The sequence below is a fragment of the Salvelinus fontinalis genome, unplaced genomic scaffold (genome assembly GCF_029448725.1).
Source record: "Salvelinus fontinalis isolate EN_2023a unplaced genomic scaffold, ASM2944872v1 scaffold_1429, whole genome shotgun sequence".
Classification (NCBI taxonomy): domain Eukaryota; kingdom Metazoa; phylum Chordata; class Actinopteri; order Salmoniformes; family Salmonidae; genus Salvelinus; species Salvelinus fontinalis.
This window is the reverse complement of record NW_026601638.1, coordinates 27,640-40,574: the sequence shown is the minus strand read 5'-3', so window position 1 is coordinate 40,574 and position 12,935 is coordinate 27,640. Positions and strand designations below refer to the sequence as shown.

The window sequence follows — 12,935 nt, the reverse complement described above, 5'->3', positions numbered from 1 at the left end:
TGGTATAGTAATGGTTGACCAGGGAATGTCTGTGGAATGATTGACCAGGGAACTGTCTGTGGCATGGTAATGGTTGACAAGGGAAATGTCTGTGGCATGGTAATGGTTGACCAGGGAAATGTCTGCAGCATGGTAATGGTTGACCAGGGAAATGTCTGTTGTCATGGTTGACCAGGGAAATGTCTGTGGCATGGTAATGGTTGACCAGGGAAATGTCTGTGGTATGGTAATGGTTGACCAGGAAAATGTCTGTGGAATGATTGACCAGGGAACTGTCTGTGGCATGGTAATGGTTGACAAGGGAAATGTCTGTGGCATGGTAATGGTTGACCAGGGAACTGTCTGTGGCATGGTAATGGTTGACAAGGGAAATGTCTGTGGCATGGTAATGGTTGACAAGGGAAATGTCTGTGGCATGGTAATGGTTGACCAGGGAAATATCTGTGGCATGGTTGACCAGGGAACTGTCTGTGGCATGGTAATGGTTGACCAGGGAAATGTCTGTGGCATGGTAATGGTTGACCAGGGAAATGTATGTTGTCATGGTAATGGTTGACCAGGGAAATGTCTGTCAAAGCTAATGTGATTATCCAAGTCATTCAATCAATTTCCTCCCTCTTAATTTTGATCAATATGTTACAATGAGCAGTAATCTATTGTTGTCAATTAATATTGCAAGTCAGCTAAGATCAAATTCTTATTTACATTGACTGCATACCCCGGACAAACCTGACGACGCTGGTCCAATTGTGCGCCGCCCTATGGGACTCCCAATCACGGCCGGATGTGATGCAGCCGGTTTATTGTGGCCTTATATTACAAACTGTCCAATAAATGACTTAATTATCTAGCAAATATAACCTCAATCCAGATGACCTTTTCCTTGACATAATCAGGACATGACAGGCATAATCAGCAGTGGTACAATAACAGATCACACACATTGTTGTTTTCAGAAGACAAAATGTATCTCTGAGGCCTTGGTTGCCTTTTAAACAGAGCCTACATTCTATATAGCCATTCATCAGATACGAAAATGGAAATGTTGACAAATCTCCTTCTCAATAGGAAAATCATCAGAACTCACCTGACATAACAATTTAAAACAGCTCAAACATTATTTGTAACATGAAGATCAGGGGAGAGCGCGAACGCAGTCCCCCACTACCATAAATTATGCAATCGAGATTTCCACATTTGAGAAATTCGCAGGGGTCAGCACAGCCGGAGTGCAATGGCTGAGCCTCGCCCTGGGTGAACCGCCTTCTTGATCACGGTGTCTCCCTTGCCAGGTAAGTATGAGTTGTACACGTTGGTAGAGAGCCACTGATTCCAGGACAACGGTGTTTGACTCGAGGTTACCACTTCTACTTCTGATAATATCACATCATATCGACCAGGGTTTAATGACATTTATGAATACAGTTGAGGACAAAGCGGTGGAAAAGCGATGCACTTTGTTTTACTATATTATATCACTGTCTGACTGTTTTCCCATCATGCAACAAGGTAGAAATTCTATACACATTGATTTTTTTTGTCTAAATGTCTGTCTGATTACACACAAGTAGGCGACGTACCAAAATGCTGAAATCACGTTCGTGCACACACAGCCAACCAAATGACACCAACTATTTCTGGTGTTTTGTAGCGTTCCAGACGTTGTAGGAATAGTTTCATCACGCTTGTTTTCTGCTCTCAGTAAAATATGATTCCACCATCGACCACAGGGAAGCAACGACCCTCAGACATGGAGGAGAAACAGTCGCCTACTACTTCATCAACAACAAGACACACTAGTAGCTACTAGGGGTGTGCTGACATGGACATACTCGTATTTGTAATTTATCATAGTAGCAGGCTGCAGGACTCTAAATGATGATCCTATGATCAGACCAGAAACATGCCAGGAAAAGAGAGAGGATGAAATGATGAAGCCAGCGGAGGAAGAACTATAGCTTCACTCTATCCAATCAGAGCAGCAGGATCAACCTACAGCCCGCCCTTCTCTTTACAAATCAAATCAAGTTAATTTTATATAGCCCTTCGTACATCAGCTAATATCTCGAAGTGCTGTACAGAAACCCAGCCTAAAACCCCAAACAGCAAGCAATGTAGGTGTAGAAGCACGGTGGCTAGGAAAAACTCCCTAGAAAGGCCAAAACCTAGGAAGAAACCTAGAGAGGAACCAGGCTATGAGGGGTGGCCAGTCCTCTTCTGGCTGTGCAGGGTGGAGATTATAACAGAACATGGCCAAGATGTTCAAATGTTCATAAATGACCAGCATGGTCAAATAATAATAATCAGGAGTAAATGTCAGTTGGCTTTTCATAGCCGATCATTAAGAGTATCTCTACCGCTCCTGCGGTCTCTAGAGAGTTGAAAACAGCAGGTCTGGGACAGGTAGCACGTCCGGTGGACAGGTCAGGGTTCCATAGCCGCAGGCAGAACAGTTGAAACTGGAACAGCAGCAAGGCCAGGTGGACTGGGGACAGCACAGACACGGAAACTAGCCAGGTGATTTATTTAGATCACGCACATGACTGAGAGATTCTTGCTGGCACCCGAAAAAAAATATGTTTATTCCGATCACAGATTATTACAAAAAAGACTTAGATCATAATCGTATCAAGAAAATTGCCCATATCAGGTACGATCCTCGTTTTGTCTGACTACTCCACACACCTCTAGTAGCTACAGTAACAGAGACGTTAATAATGAACACATTGTTCTATCTGTGGTAATAGGACGTGGGAGAAACGTTTTTCTTAACAGTAAGTGTTACACGTATTGATGCATACGACATGCACATACTGAAATCACAGTCACAAATAGCTTGACTGAGTGGTTGTTTTGGCCTCAATAGCTGAGCTTTTATTTAATTATCTTTATTTAACCTTTATTTAACTAGGCAACAAATTATTTATTTACATTGACGGCCTACACCGGCCAAACCTGGACAACGCTGGGCCAATTGAATAGGCTACTACAACTCATAGTTTGTCGTACTTTTCAGACAGGTGATCTATTACAAATTATAAACTGGGTGGTTTGAGCCCTGAATGCAGATTGACAAAAACATATAATTTTACTGTTCTAATTTAGTTGGTAACCAGTTTCTAATAGCAATAATGTACTTCTGGGGTTGTGGTATATGGCCAATGTTAGATTGACCCCTATCCACAAGAAGGGCAGGAAAACAGACCTGTATCTATGTTGAGTATGCAGTCTAAGGTGCTGGAAGAAGTCATTTATGAATAGATGGATGAATATACTGGCAAGAATACTCTTATCAGAACTACAGTCTGGTTTTAGAAAGACCCACTCCACTGACATCTTTGTTTTGACTGACTTCATCAGGAAATAAATGGACCAGGGAAATGTCTGTGGTATGGTAATGGTTGACCAGGGAAATGTCTGTGGCATGGTAATGGATGACCAGGGAAATGTCTGTGGCATGGTAATGGTTGACCAGGGAAATGTCTGTGGCATGTAATGGATGACCAGGGAAAAGTATGTTGGCATGGTAATGGTTGACCAGGGAAATGTCTGTGAAATGGTTGGCCAGGGAAATGTCTGTGGCATGGTAATGGATGACCAGGGAAATGTCTGTGGTATGGTAATGTTTGACCAGGGAAATGTCTGTGGAATGGTAATGTTTGACCAGGGAAATGTCTGTGGAATTGTAATGGTTGGCCAGGGAAATGTCTGTGGCATGGTACTGGATGACCAGGGAAATGTCTGTGGAATGGTAATGGATGACCAGGGAAATGTCTGTGGTATGGTAATGTTTGACCAGGGAAATGTCTGTGGAATGGTAATGTTTGACCAGGGAAATGTCTGTGGAATGGTAATGTTTGACCAGGGAAATGTCTGTGGCATGGTAATGGATGACCAGGGAAATGTCTGTGGTATGGTAATGGTTGACCAGGGAAATGTCTGTGGAATGATTGACCAGGGAAATGTCTGTGGCATGGTAATGGTTGACCAGGGAAATGTCTACAGCATGGTAATGGTTGACAAGGGAAATGTCTGTGGAATGGTTGACCAGGGAAATGTCTGCAGCATGGTTATGGTTGACCAGGGAAATGTATGTTGTCATGGTAATGGTTGACAAGGGAAATGTCTGTGGCATGGTAATGGTTGACCAGGGAAATGTATGTGACATGGTAATGGATGACCAGGGAAATGTCTGTGGTATAGTAATGGTTGACCAGGGAATGTCTGTGGAATGATTGACCAGGGAACTGTCTGTGGCATGGTAATGGTTGACAAGGGAAATGTCTGTGGCATGGTAATGGTTGACCAGGGAAATGTCTGCAGCATGGTAATGGTTGACCAGGGAAATGTCTGTTGTCATGGTTGACCAGGGAAATGTCTGTGGCATGGTAATGGTTGACCAGGGAAATGTCTGTGGTATGGTAATGGTTGACCAGGAAAATGTCTGTGGAATGATTGACCAGGGAACTGTCTGTGGCATGGTAATGGTTGACAAGGGAAATGTCTGTGGCATGGTAATGGTTGACCAGGGAACTGTCTGTGGCATGGTAATGGTTGACAAGGGAAATGTCTGTGGCATGGTAATGGTTGACAAGGGAAATGTCTGTGGCATGGTAATGGTTGACCAGGGAAATATCTGTGGCATGGTTGACCAGGGAACTGTCTGTGGCATGGTAATGGTTGACCAGGGAAATGTCTGTGGCATGGTAATGGTTGACCAGGGAAATGTATGTTGTCATGGTAATGGTTGACCAGGGAAATGTCTGTCAAAGCTAATGTGATTATCCAAGTCATTCAATCAATTTCCTCCCTCTTAATTTTGATCAATATGTTACAATGAGCAGTAATCTATTGTTGTCAATTAATATTGCAAGTCAGCTAAGATCAAATTCTTATTTACATTGACTGCATACCCCGGACAAACCTGACGACGCTGGTCCAATTGTGCGCCGCCCTATGGGACTCCCAATCACGGCCGGATGTGATGCAGCCGGTTTATTGTGGCCTTATATTACAAACTGTCCAATAAATGACTTAATTATCTAGCAAATATAACCTCAATCCAGATGACCTTTTCCTTGACATAATCAGGACATGACAGGCATAATCAGCAGTGGTACAATAACAGATCACACACATTGTTGTTTTCAGAAGACAAAATGTATCTCTGAGGCCTTGGTTGCCTTTTAAACAGAGCCTACATTCTATATAGCCATTCATCAGATACGAAAATGGAAATGTTGACAAATCTCCTTCTCAATAGGAAAATCATCAGAACTCACCTGACATAACAATTTAAAACAGCTCAAACATTATTTGTAACATGAAGATCAGGGGAGAGCGCGAACGCAGTCCCCCACTACCATAAATTATGCAATCGAGATTTCCACATTTGAGAAATTCGCAGGGGTCAGCACAGCCGGAGTGCAATGGCTGAGCCTCGCCCTGGGTGAACCGCCTTCTTGATCACGGTGTCTCCCTTGCCAGGTAAGTATGAGTTGTACACGTTGGTAGAGAGCCACTGATTCCAGGACAACGGTGTTTGACTCGAGGTTACCACTTCTACTTCTGATAATATCACATCATATCGACCAGGGTTTAATGACATTTATGAATACAGTTGAGGACAAAGCGGTGGAAAAGCGATGCACTTTGTTTTACTATATTATATCACTGTCTGACTGTTTTCCCATCATGCAACAAGGTAGAAATTCTATACACATTGATTTTTTTTGTCTAAATGTCTGTCTGATTACACACAAGTAGGCGACGTACCAAAATGCTGAAATCACGTTCGTGCACACACAGCCAACCAAATGACACCAACTATTTCTGGTGTTTTGTAGCGTTCCAGACGTTGTAGGAATAGTTTCATCACGCTTGTTTTCTGCTCTCAGTAAAATATGATTCCACCATCGACCACAGGGAAGCAACGACCCTCAGACATGGAGGAGAAACAGTCGCCTACTACTTCATCAACAACAAGACACACTAGTAGCTACTAGGGGTGTGCTGACATGGACATACTCGTATTTGTAATTTATCATAGTAGCAGGCTGCAGGACTCTAAATGATGATCCTATGATCAGACCAGAAACATGCCAGGAAAAGAGAGAGGATGAAATGATGAAGCCAGCGGAGGAAGAACTATAGCTTCACTCTATCCAATCAGAGCAGCAGGATCAACCTACAGCCCGCCCTTCTCTTTACAAATCAAATCAAGTTAATTTTATATAGCCCTTCGTACATCAGCTAATATCTCGAAGTGCTGTACAGAAACCCAGCCTAAAACCCCAAACAGCAAGCAATGTAGGTGTAGAAGCACGGTGGCTAGGAAAAACTCCCTAGAAAGGCCAAAACCTAGGAAGAAACCTAGAGAGGAACCAGGCTATGAGGGGTGGCCAGTCCTCTTCTGGCTGTGCAGGGTGGAGATTATAACAGAACATGGCCAAGATGTTCAAATGTTCATAAATGACCAGCATGGTCAAATAATAATAATCAGGAGTAAATGTCAGTTGGCTTTTCATAGCCGATCATTAAGAGTATCTCTACCGCTCCTGCGGTCTCTAGAGAGTTGAAAACAGCAGGTCTGGGACAGGTAGCACGTCCGGTGGACAGGTCAGGGTTCCATAGCCGCAGGCAGAACAGTTGAAACTGGAACAGCAGCAAGGCCAGGTGGACTGGGGACAGCACAGACACGGAAACTAGCCAGGTGATTTATTTAGATCACGCACATGACTGAGAGATTCTTGCTGGCACCCGAAAAAAAAAATGTTTATTCCGATCACAGATTATTACAAAAAAGACTTAGATCATAATCGTATCAAGAAAATTGCCCATATCAGGTACGATCCTCGTTTTGTCTGACTACTCCACACACCTCTAGTAGCTACAGTAACAGAGACGTTAATAATGAACACATTGTTCTATCTGTGGTAATAGGACGTGGGAGAAACGTTTTTCTTAACAGTAAGTGTTACACGTATTGATGCATACGACATGCACATACTGAAATCACAGTCACAAATAGCTTGACTGAGTGGTTGTTTTGGCCTCAATAGCTGAGCTTTTATTTAATTATCTTTATTTAACCTTTATTTAACTAGGCAACAAATTATTTATTTACATTGACGGCCTACACCGGCCAAACCTGGACAACGCTGGGCCAATTGAATAGGCTACTACAACTCATAGTTTGTCGTACTTTTCAGACAGGTGATCTATTACAAATTATAAACTGGGTGGTTTGAGCCCTGAATGCAGATTGACAAAAACATATAATTTTACTGTTCTAATTTAGTTGGTAACCAGTTTCTAATAGCAATAATGTACTTCTGGGGTTGTGGTATATGGCCAATGTTAGATTGACCCCTATCCACAAGAAGGGCAGGAAAACAGACCTGTATCTATGTTGAGTATGCAGTCTAAGGTGCTGGAAGAAGTCATTTATGAATAGATGGATGAATATACTGGCAAGAATACTCTTATCAGAACTACAGTCTGGTTTTAGAAAGACCCACTCCACTGACATCTTTGTTTTGACTGACTTCATCAGGAAATAAATGGACCAGGGAAATGTCTGTGGTATGGTAATGGTTGACCAGGGAAATGTCTGTGGCATGGTAATGGATGACCAGGGAAATGTCTGTGGCATGGTAATGGTTGACCAGGGAAATGTCTGTGGCATGTAATGGATGACCAGGGAAAAGTATGTTGGCATGGTAATGGTTGACCAGGGAAATGTCTGTGAAATGGTTGGCCAGGGAAATGTCTGTGGCATGGTAATGGATGACCAGGGAAATGTCTGTGGTATGGTAATGTTTGACCAGGGAAATGTCTGTGGAATGGTAATGTTTGACCAGGGAAATGTCTGTGGAATTGTAATGGTTGGCCAGGGAAATGTCTGTGGCATGGTACTGGATGACCAGGGAAATGTCTGTGGAATGGTAATGGATGACCAGGGAAATGTCTGTGGTATGGTAATGTTTGACCAGGGAAATGTCTGTGGAATGGTAATGTTTGACCAGGGAAATGTCTGTGGAATGGTAATGTTTGACCAGGGAAATGTCTGTGGCATGGTAATGGATGACCAGGGAAATGTCTGTGGTATGGTAATGGTTGACCAGGGAAATGTCTGTGGAATGATTGACCAGGGAAATGTCTGTGGCATGGTAATGGTTGACCAGGGAAATGTCTACAGCATGGTAATGGTTGACAAGGGAAATGTCTGTGGAATGGTTGACCAGGGAAATGTCTGCAGCATGGTTATGGTTGACCAGGGAAATGTATGTTGTCATGGTAATGGTTGACAAGGGAAATGTCTGTGGCATGGTAATGGTTGACCAGGGAAATGTATGTGACATGGTAATGGATGACCAGGGAAATGTCTGTGGTATAGTAATGGTTGACCAGGGAATGTCTGTGGAATGATTGACCAGGGAACTGTCTGTGGCATGGTAATGGTTGACAAGGGAAATGTCTGTGGCATGGTAATGGTTGACCAGGGAAATGTCTGCAGCATGGTAATGGTTGACCAGGGAAATGTCTGTTGTCATGGTTGACCAGGGAAATGTCTGTGGCATGGTAATGGTTGACCAGGGAAATGTCTGTGGTATGGTAATGGTTGACCAGGAAAATGTCTGTGGAATGATTGACCAGGGAACTGTCTGTGGCATGGTAATGGTTGACAAGGGAAATGTCTGTGGCATGGTAATGGTTGACCAGGGAACTGTCTGTGGCATGGTAATGGTTGACAAGGGAAATGTCTGTGGCATGGTAATGGTTGACAAGGGAAATGTCTGTGGCATGGTAATGGTTGACCAGGGAAATATCTGTGGCATGGTTGACCAGGGAACTGTCTGTGGCATGGTAATGGTTGACCAGGGAAATGTCTGTGGCATGGTAATGGTTGACCAGGGAAATGTATGTTGTCATGGTAATGGTTGACCAGGGAAATGTCTGTCAAAGCTAATGTGATTATCCAAGTCATTCAATCAATTTCCTCCCTCTTAATTTTGATCAATATGTTACAATGAGCAGTAATCTATTGTTGTCAATTAATATTGCAAGTCAGCTAAGATCAAATTCTTATTTACATTGACTGCATACCCCGGACAAACCTGACGACGCTGGTCCAATTGTGCGCCGCCCTATGGGACTCCCAATCACGGCCGGATGTGATGCAGCCGGTTTATTGTGGCCTTATATTACAAACTGTCCAATAAATGACTTAATTATCTAGCAAATATAACCTCAATCCAGATGACCTTTTCCTTGACATAATCAGGACATGACAGGCATAATCAGCAGTGGTACAATAACAGATCACACACATTGTTGTTTTCAGAAGACAAAATGTATCTCTGAGGCCTTGGTTGCCTTTTAAACAGAGCCTACATTCTATATAGCCATTCATCAGATACGAAAATGGAAATGTTGACAAATCTCCTTCTCAATAGGAAAATCATCAGAACTCACCTGACATAACAATTTAAAACAGCTCAAACATTATTTTTAACATGAAGATCAGGGGAGAGCGCGAACGCAGTCCCCCACTACCATAAATTATGCAATCGAGATTTCCACATTTGAGAAATTCGCAGGGGTCAGCACAGCCGGAGTGCAATGGCTGAGCCTCGCCCTGGGTGAACCGCCTTTTTGATCACGGTGTCTCCCTTGCCAGGTAAGTAAGAGTTGTACACGTTGGTAGAGAGCCACTGATTCCAGGACAACGGTGTTTGACTCGCGGTTACCACTTCTACTTCTGATAATATCACATCATATCGACCAGGGTTTAATGACATTTATGAATACAGTTGAGGACAAAGCGGTGGAAAAGAGATGCACTTTGTTTTACTATATTATATCACTGTCTGACTGTTTTCCCATCATGCAACAAGGTAGAAATTCTATACACATTGATTTTTTTTGTCTAAATGTCTGTCTGATTACACACAAGTAGGCGACGTACCAAAATGCTGAAATCACGTTCGTGCACACACAGCCAACCAAATGACACCAACTATTTCTGGTGTTTTGTAGCGTTCCAGACGTTGTAGGAATAGTTTCATCACGCTTGTTTTCTGCTCTCAGTAAAATATGATTCCACCATCGACCACAGGGAAGCAACGACCCTCAGACATGGAGGAGAAACAGTCGCCTACTACTTCATCAACAACAAGACACACTAGTAGCTACTAGGGGTGTGCTGACATGGACATACTCGTATTTGTAATTTATCATAGTAGCAGGCTGCAGGACTCTAAATGATGATCCTATGATCAGACCAGAAACATGCCAGGAAAAGAGAGAGGATGAAATGATGAAGCCAGCGGAGGAAGAACTATAGCTTCACTCTATCCAATCAGAGCAGCAGGATCAACCTACAGCCCGCCCTTCTCTTTACAAATCAAATCAAGTTAATTTTATATAGCCCTTCGTACATCAGCTAATATCTCGAAGTGCTGTACAGAAACCCAGCCTAAAACCCCAAACAGCAAGCAATGTAGGTGTAGAAGCACGGTGGCTAGGAAAAACTCCCTAGAAAGGCCAAAACCTAGGAAGAAACCTAGAGAGGAACCAGGCTATGAGGGGTGGCCAGTCCTCTTCTGGCTGTGCAGGGTGGAGATTATAACAGAACATGGCCAAGATGTTCAAATGTTCATAAATGACCAGCATGGTCAAATAATAATAATCAGGAGTAAATGTCAGTTGGCTTTTCATAGCCGATCATTAAGAGTATCTCTACCGCTCCTGCGGTCTCTAGAGAGTTGAAAACAGCAGGTCTGGGACAGGTAGCACGTCCGGTGGACAGGTCAGGGTTCCATAGCCGCAGGCAGAACAGTTGAAACTGGAACAGCAGCAAGGCCAGGTGGACTGGGGACAGCACAGACACGGAAACTAGCCAGGTGATTTATTTAGATCACGCACATGACTGAGAGATTCTTGCTGGCACCCGAAAAAAAATGTTTATTCCGATCACAGATTATTACAAAAAAGACTTAGATCATAATCGTATCAAGAAAATTGCCCATATCAGGTACGATCCTCGTTTTGTCTGACTACTCCACACACCTCTAGTAGCTACAGTAACAGAGACGTTAATAATGAACACATTGTTCTATCTGTGGTAATAGGACGTGGGAGAAACGTTTTTCTTAACAGTAAGTGTTACACGTATTGATGCATACGACATGCACATACTGAAATCACAGTCACAAATAGCTTGACTGAGTGGTTGTTTTGGCCTCAATAGCTGAGCTTTTATTTAATTATCTTTATTTAACCTTTATTTAACTAGGCAACAAATTATTTATTTACATTGACGGCCTACACCGGCCAAACCTGGACAACGCTGGGCCAATTGAATAGGCTACTACAACTCATAGTTTGTCGTACTTTTCAGACAGGTGATCTATTACAAATTATAAACTGGGTGGTTTGAGCCCTGAATGCAGATTGACAAAAACATATAATTTTACTGTTCTAATTTAGTTGGTAACCAGTTTCTAATAGCAATAATGTACTTCTGGGGTTGTGGTATATGGCCAATGTTAGATTGACCCCTATCCACAAGAAGGGCAGGAAAACAGACCTGTATCTATGTTGAGTATGCAGTCTAAGGTGCTGGAAGAAGTCATTTATGAATAGATGGATGAATATACTGGCAAGAATACTCTTATCAGAACTACAGTCTGGTTTTAGAAAGACCCACTCCACTGACATCTTTGTTTTGACTGACTTCATCAGGAAATAAATGGACCAGGGAAATGTCTGTGGTATGGTAATGGTTGACCAGGGAAATGTCTGTGGCATGGTAATGGATGACCAGGGAAATGTCTGTGGCATGGTAATGGTTGACCAGGGAAATGTCTGTGGCATGTAATGGATGACCAGGGAAAAGTATGTTGGCATGGTAATGGTTGACCAGGGAAATGTCTGTGAAATGGTTGGCCAGGGAAATGTCTGTGGCATGGTAATGGATGACCAGGGAAATGTCTGTGGTATGGTAATGTTTGACCAGGGAAATGTCTGTGGAATGGTAATGTTTGACCAGGGAAATGTCTGTGGAATTGTAATGGTTGGCCAGGGAAATGTCTGTGGCATGGTACTGGATGACCAGGGAAATGTCTGTGGAATGGTAATGGATGACCAGGGAAATGTCTGTGGTATGGTAATGTTTGACCAGGGAAATGTCTGTGGAATGGTAATGTTTGACCAGGGAAATGTCTGTGGAATGGTAATGTTTGACCAGGGAAATGTCTGTGGCATGGTAATGGATGACCAGGGAAATGTCTGTGGTATGGTAATGGTTGACCAGGGAAATGTCTGTGGAATGATTGACCAGGGAAATGTCTGTGGCATGGTAATGGTTGACCAGGGAAATGTCTACAGCATGGTAATGGTTGACAAGGGAAATGTCTGTGGAATGGTTGACCAGGGAAATGTCTGCAGCATGGTTATGGTTGACCAGGGAAATGTATGTTGTCATGGTAATGGTTGACAAGGGAAATGTCTGTGGCATGGTAATGGTTGACCAAGGAAATGTATGTGACATGGTAATGGATGACCAGGGAAATGTCTGTGGTATAGTAATGGTTGACCAGGGAATGTCTGTGGAATGATTGACCAGGGAACTGTCTGTGGCATGGTAATGGTTGACAAGGGAAATGTCTGTGGCATGGTAATGGTTGACCAGGGAAATGTCTGCAGCATGGTAATGGTTGACCAGGGAAATGTCTGTTGTCATGGTTGACCAGGGAAATGTCTGTGGCATGGTAATGGTTGACCAGGGAAATGTCTGTGGTATGGTAATGGTTGACCAGGAAAATGTCTGTGGAATGATTGACCAGGGAACTGTCTGTGGTATGGTAATGGTTGACAAGGGAAATGTCTGTGGCATGGTAATGGTTGACCAGGGAAATATCTGTGGCATG

General features: G+C 43.1%; 3 non-coding genes across 3 annotated transcripts; all 3 read right to left on the bottom strand.

Moving 5' to 3' along the window:
* Positions 1 to 1,136: 1,136 nt before the first annotated feature.
* On the bottom strand, positions 1,137 to 1,300 carry LOC129849306 (U1 spliceosomal RNA). The gene has a single exon (XR_008758643.1). It is a non-coding gene; the product is annotated as a U1 spliceosomal RNA (small nuclear RNA).
* Positions 1,301 to 5,331: 4,031 nt separating this feature from the next.
* LOC129849305 (U1 spliceosomal RNA) lies at positions 5,332 to 5,495 on the bottom strand. The gene has a single exon (XR_008758642.1). It is a non-coding gene; the product is annotated as a U1 spliceosomal RNA (small nuclear RNA).
* Positions 5,496 to 9,526: 4,031 nt separating this feature from the next.
* Positions 9,527 to 9,690, bottom strand: LOC129849300 (U1 spliceosomal RNA). The gene has a single exon (XR_008758637.1). It is a non-coding gene; the product is annotated as a U1 spliceosomal RNA (small nuclear RNA).
* Between the last annotated feature and the right edge of the window lie 3,245 nt (positions 9,691 to 12,935).